The sequence below is a fragment of the Amblyraja radiata genome, chromosome 20, assembly GCF_010909765.2.
Source record: "Amblyraja radiata isolate CabotCenter1 chromosome 20, sAmbRad1.1.pri, whole genome shotgun sequence".
NCBI lineage: Eukaryota > Metazoa > Chordata > Chondrichthyes > Rajiformes > Rajidae > Amblyraja > Amblyraja radiata.
This window is the reverse complement of record NC_045975.1, coordinates 22,386,427-22,393,144: the sequence shown is the minus strand read 5'-3', so window position 1 is coordinate 22,393,144 and position 6,718 is coordinate 22,386,427. Positions and strand designations below refer to the sequence as shown.

Here is a 6,718-nt window from a genome sequence, read left to right as displayed (position 1 = left end):
TACTGTTGTGCATATGAGCACTACCACAAGGCAGCTACAAAAAACACATTGAATGTATCCAGATAGAGGAGGAATTAGACATTTGGATTCCCTGATGGTGCAGTGACCTGGCGGGACATTTTGGAGAGAAGTTTGATGCAGCAAGCAGCTCACCTTGCATAATTGAAGCTGTTCGTCTCAACAGTAGGCAGAAACTCTCACAACCCAAAATTACTTTTCTTTATGCAGCATTATTTCATTTTTATAAAATGCAATATAATGTGCAGAATGATGCGCTGTAGAAAGCATTTTATCGGGATGCATCACAACATGGTTTGGAAGCAGCTCCATCCAAGGCCGCAAGAAATTGCAGAGAGTTGTGGACGCAGCCCAGACCATCACACAAACCAACCTCCCTTCCATTGACTCCATCTACACTTAATGCTGCCTCGGCAAGGCCACCAGCATAATCAAGGAATAGTCTCCCCCCAGTATTCCCTCTTCTCCCCTCTCCCATCAGGCAAGAGGTACAAAAGTTTGAAAACACATACCTCCTGATTCAGGGACAGATTTTCCCAGCTGTCATCAGGCAACTGAACCATCCTCCCGCCAACTAGGGAGTGTTCCTGACCTTCCAACCTCATCGGAGACCTTCAACTATCTTTAATTGGACTTTACTGGACTTTATTTTACACTAAATGTTATACCCTTTATCTTGCATCTGTACACTGTAGACAGCTTGATTGTAATCATGTACAGGTGCACAACCTTTTATCCGAAATTCCGGAAACCGAAAAGCTCCGAAAACCGGACATTTTTCCCAGGATGTCGTCTGCACACCAAAGCTCGCGTTTGGCGCCAAACTTGACCCGAAACGACCCACGGTCAACCCAGGTCTGTACTACTGTAGCTACTGGGGGGGGGGGGGGGAGAGTGGTGGGGGGAAGAAACTTTAATTCTTAGTCCCCTACCTGGTTGGAGAGGCAGCATCCCTCCAAGCTGCTTCTTCGCCCCGTCCTCGCAGCCTACCATTGAAAATGGAGCGGCGGTTGGACCCCGGCGAACTCAATCCCTGGCTCCACGGCGCTCGAAATCTAGCGCCGCCCGCAGCCCCAGCTCCGCGATGTTGGGAGTCGTCGGCCACAGCACGGCGACCCGGTAAGGCATTGCCTGCTCCCCGCTGGTATCCCAGCGCTGCGCCGCCGCCAACTCCCAACATCGCGGAGCTGGGGCTGCGGGCATCGGGCCGCGGGCGGCGCTGGATTTGGAGCCGCGGAGCCAGGGATCGATTTCGCCGGGGTCGGAGCTCCAACCGGCGCGGCCTGAGGGCTATGAGTGCCCCCGGTCTCCGGGGAGGAGGCAGCCGCTCCAGACTTTCCCAGCCGCCCGCGCTACCTCCCTCACCGAGTAACTGCCGGGATCGAGGCGCAAACTCGCGACCTTGCCGCCACGAGCCGAGCACTCTACCACTGAGCCACCCGTTAAAATCTACGCTAAAAACCTTCCATTCCGAAATCCGAAAAATTCGGAAATCCGAGAAGTGTCTGGTCCCAAGGCTTTCGGATAAAAGGTTGTGTACCTGTATAGTCTTTTAGCTGACTGGATAACATGAAACAGAAAATCTTTTCACTGAACACAGGACAATATTAAATTAAACTAAAACTGTAAACTTTAACTAAAGGAATGATGGATCAACAGTTCTTTAAATACTTCACCTTATTTCCTTTACCAGAGAGTCCTTGCCAATGAATGAAATGAGAAGTGCATAATGGAGGAATAATGAAATATCAATCATTTTTCAAATCATCTGCAGAAGATAAAATAACTTCCACAGTGCCTGAACTTGCTAGATGAGATTCAAAGTTAAAAACTGAAGGAGTTCACAAGTGGATGGATATTTACAACAGATCAAGTGTGAAGAACATTTCCACCAGAACTGAGATGGCAGCATTTATATCTATTAAGGGTGTTCAATCCAATGACAAAAATATATTTTATCGTTCATTTGCCGACTATTCTATATATAAACAGCAGTTCCTATTGTGTCCCCAAATTTTGCACGCAAGTTTTTCAATTAGTTCTGATAGGACCGTGAGAGATGAGGGACTGTATGGATAGAAGCCACTAATGTAAAAAAAAAAGAACTGCAGATGTTGGTTTATCAAAGAAAGACACAAAGTGCTGGAACAACTCAGCGGGTCATGCAGCATCTCCGGAGACCATGGACAGGTGACCCTTCTTCAGCCTCGCGGATCTTGTAGAATGAAGTAAAGCTGGGGTCCATTGCAGGTCTGGGTGAGTGAGGCCTGGAGGGAGATGTGGGAGAGACAGAGCGAGAGCCTGCTGGTGCCAGCACATGGCGGAGGGAGTGTAGAACGCAGGGCGCGGCAGGGGAACTGTTGCCAGAAGCAGCGGATGGAGTTAAACCAAGAGCTGGTGGTGTGTCATCATTCTTGGAACTGTTACTCCACTGCTCAAACGAAAAATAAATTGCATTGGGGTGCCTCGAATAATCACGCTTGCGTGCAGCAATTTGGGGATTTATTTTTAAAAGAAACAGCTTGAGGATATCCATTTGAGGTCTGAAATATTGGTTGACAGCCCAACATAGAGCACAAAAATAAAACCGCACTTTAATTTGGCCGCCAGTTGCTTTTTCATTTACTGGAGAATATTCTTGGAAGTTGGTCTGATCATGGACAGCATGAAAACAAAATATAAATATGATGGATACTTGACAACATAAATCTTGTTAATGATGAAGCTTACTTCTATAACTTGTATTAGGGTTTCAATTCTGTAATTCGCTGGTTTCAATGCAAGTTTATCATCAAAGCAGCTTTCGAAGTAAAACAGGAAGTTCTGAGGAAATTGGGAACAGGTACTTCCTGTTCTTTCATCATCACTCAACAGATGTTACCCAGTTATTAGTCATTAATCCCTTGTTGTTCAGTAACACATCTAGTATGTTTAAATTATATTTCAAATGCAAAGAAACAGCAACAGAGAATCAGAGTCAAGCAACATTGAAACAGGCCTCTCGGCCCAAACTTGTCCATGCTAACAAGATGCCCCTTGGTGGCACAGCGGTAGAGTTACTGCCTTACAGCGCCAGAGACCTGGGTTCAATCCTGATGATGGGTGCTGTCTGTATGGAGTTTGCACGTTCTCCCAGTAAGCGCATAGGTTTTCTCCATGTGCTCCAATTCCCTCCCACATCCCAAAGAAGTGCAAGTTTGTAGGTCAATTGGCTTCAGTAAAAATTGTCCCTAGTATGTAGGACAATGCTAGTGTATGGGGTGATCGCTGGTCGGCATGGACTCAGTGCGCTGAAGGCCTGTTTCCACGCTGTCTCTCGAAAGTCTAACATTGAGTCATAGTCATTCAGCATGGAAACAGACCTTTCTGTCCAACTTGTCCATGCTGACCAATATGCCCCATCTAAGCTAGTCCCATTTGTCCACATGTTGTTATAGTACCTGCTTCAACTACTTCCTCTGGCAGCTCGTTCCATATACCCACTCGGGTCCCGATTAAATCTTTTCCCATCTCATCTTAAACCCCCGATGTCCACTGGTTCTTGATTCTCACATTCACTCTATTGATTGCACCAGAATGGATTGAGAATTCAACTGGATCCCTCAGGTAGTGTTGGCTCAAAATATTGTCTGTGGCAGTGAGTCCTTCCACGTATAATTTCAAGCAATAAGACCTGGAAGTTACTCAAATACGCAAGAGGAGAGTCAACTGGGGGCAGAAGCAAAAAACGCAGAAACATATATTACTTGGTTGTCCCCAATTACATGGAAGACCATTGGAATGCTGAAATGGATCCATAAAACAAACAAATCATTTAAAAAACATTTGGACAGGTGCATGGATAGGAAAGATTTAGAGGGACATGGGCCAAACAAAGGCAGGTGGGACCAATGTAGATGGGATAACTTGGCCGGCATGAACAAGCTGGGCTGAAGGGCTGTATGACTATGTATCAAGGACACAAAATAGTAAGATTAAACGAGATCTTACCAGTTTGAAGTTTGATCTGTATTTTATGAGGAGTTACGATGAGGGATTACGTGAAGAAGCCCGCCACGACGCATGCGTGTCATTCTTCAAAGCAGCGGTGTGAAATCACAGATAACTGTAATGACTAAACATAGTAAGATTAGAGAAGAGATACCAGTTAAGTATATGATCAAGGGTGGGAGCGGAGGGCACGTAATCCCTCATCGTAACTCCTCATAAAATACAGATCAAACTTCAAACTGGTAAGTTCTCATTTAATCTTACTATTTTACTTCGGAGTCACGTGAGTGACTACGTGAAGATTTTAAAGCTCTGTGATTTCATGCCGTGGAAACGAGTCCATGCATCACGTCTGCCTTGATGACTGTAGGAGGAATTGTGTTAACATAATTTGGACATGAATTCGACATTGAAATCATAACATTTATTAACACAAATTTATAACCCCTTTTTATGGGTTTAAATGAATTTACAGAATTTAAAATTGTTTCTGCAAACGTTCCAGGTTTCATTACTGGTTTGTTGTAAAATAATTGGAATGTTTTTTCCCCTGACCATCCTGCTGCCTTGAGGATTTGGTCCATTGGTACATCCAACTGTATCGCTGCCGATGTAACTGCAGCCCTGGTGGAATGAGATTTAAAAATATTAGTATCCACCCCTGCCTGTGTTAGCACCTGTTTCAGCCATCTTGAGATGGTCTGGACCATCACTCTTTTGTGTGGTTGCTTGTGGCTGACCAAAAAGTGCCTTCTCATTGCCTCTTAGGATTTTCGTTTTCTCCATGTATTACGACAGATGTCTTATTATACACAGACGGTCATCTGTTGGGTATGACCTAAATTGTATATTGAGGCCTGCTGATCCCTGTCTGTTCTGCTTACTAACTCATAGATATGAAACGTAATATTTTCTGTTGAGGAAGTCATGTTGTCCAGTCTTAGTCTATGCAGTGACTGTACCCTCTGTGCCGTGACCAATGCCATTAGCATGACTGTTTTTAATGTCAGTCTGTGTAGGGACAGAGCTGTTGCTGGAGACCAATTCCTGAGCATCTTCAGGACAATACTTACATCCCATATTTGGGAGTACCTGGTTCTTGGGGGATTAGTATTAAAAATTCCCCTCATAAGTTTTGTTACCAGTGGGTGAGTCCCAACAGAGTAACGCTCTGTCCCCTGCCATAGGTAAGTCGATAGGGCACTTCTGGCGCAGTTGATGGCACTATAACTGAGCCCCTCATCATAGTGGAGGCCTGCCAGATATTCCAGAACAGACGGGATGTTCATGTTTCTGTAGGTGATGTTGTTTTTATGGCAGTGCATCGCCCACTTCCTGATATAGACCAGATACTGTTTTTTGGTTGACTGTCTTTGGACCGCCGAGATCATGTTCACTGTTCGGTCCGTCAGTCCCAGTTGTAGTAGAGGTGTTTTTAAACTCTACAAATTAATAAGTTCAAATGGTTATGGCATGGGTGGCTATCCCTTGTTAAGGGATGTAGCAATAAATCTGGTCTATGTGGGATGGTGATACATGGTTCTAATACCATGTTTAATACCACTGGGTACCATGGTTGAGTAGGCCAATCGGGTACTACCAAAATACCAGACGCAGAGTCTTGTTGTATTTTCCTTAATACCCGACTGATGAGGCAGAAAGGTGGGAATGCGTAAATAAACAATTTCCCTCCAATGCAGCGAAAATGCATCTGTTGCCGCTGCCCCAGGGTCTGGTTCCCATGAAACATAATTTGATAACTGGTGGTTAAGTCTGGATGCGAATAGATCGATATCTGGTGTTCCATATTTTGCTGTAATATCAGCAAATACTTTTTTATTCAAGTGGAGTAGACAAAGTGTTCAAATACTTTGAACACTTTTTTATTCAACATCCATTCGGTGTTTTCATTAAATTTGCGTGACCTGGTGTCTGCCACTAAATTTAGTCTTCCTGGTAGGTAAGTGGCTGATATCCAAATATCTCTCTGGATACACCATTGCCAAATTGTATTAGCCAGATTGTCACATGATGTCGATTTGTTTCCACCCATGTGGTTAATGTATGCTACCACGGTGGTATTGTCTATCTGTAGTCTAACATGCTGGTCATATGACCCAGTACAATATGACTTTAGGCCATGGAATGCACCCAACATTTCCAGGTAGTTTATGCCCAGTGTGAGTAATAATGATGCCCCCTGAGCAGTCCATCTACCTCCACAGCTGGTGATGGTATTGGTGGCTCCCCACCCAAGTGCACTGGCATCAGTTTGTAGTACCATGGAAGGGTTACTGACAATGATTGGATTGGAACAAAGCCAGATGTTATCTATCCACCATTTTAGTTCCATTTTAGCTTGATAGGTAGTTTCATAGGTCTGTCAAAGTTACCTGCATTGATTTTGAGTGCTTGTATTTTTGCTCTCTGTAAGTTTTGGTAATGTAGAGGTCCAAATTATGTGGCTGGAAAGGCAGCCACCATTTTGCCAATTACTTTTGCTACCAATCTGATGGATGGTTTGCTGATGTCAATGAGGTTATTGCAAGCCTCTATTAAATCTCTAGCCTTTCCCTTAGGCAGAGTCACCGACATGTGAACTGAGTCAATGGTGAACCCCAAATAGTCCATAGTAGTGGAAGGCGTTAGTTTAGATTTAACTGGATGGATAATAAATCCCAGTTTTTCAAATAACTGTTTTGTGGCTGTT

The 6,718-nt window shown here is 44.3% G+C and overlaps 1 protein-coding gene across 4 annotated transcripts in view; it reads right to left on the bottom strand.

Annotated features, from left to right (window-relative positions):
• The window catches only part of LOC116984701 (non-muscle caldesmon-like), a 168,339-nt gene that overhangs the window by 6,901 nt on the left and 154,720 nt on the right, over positions 1-6,718 (bottom strand). The gene's annotated exons all lie outside the window — the stretch shown is intronic.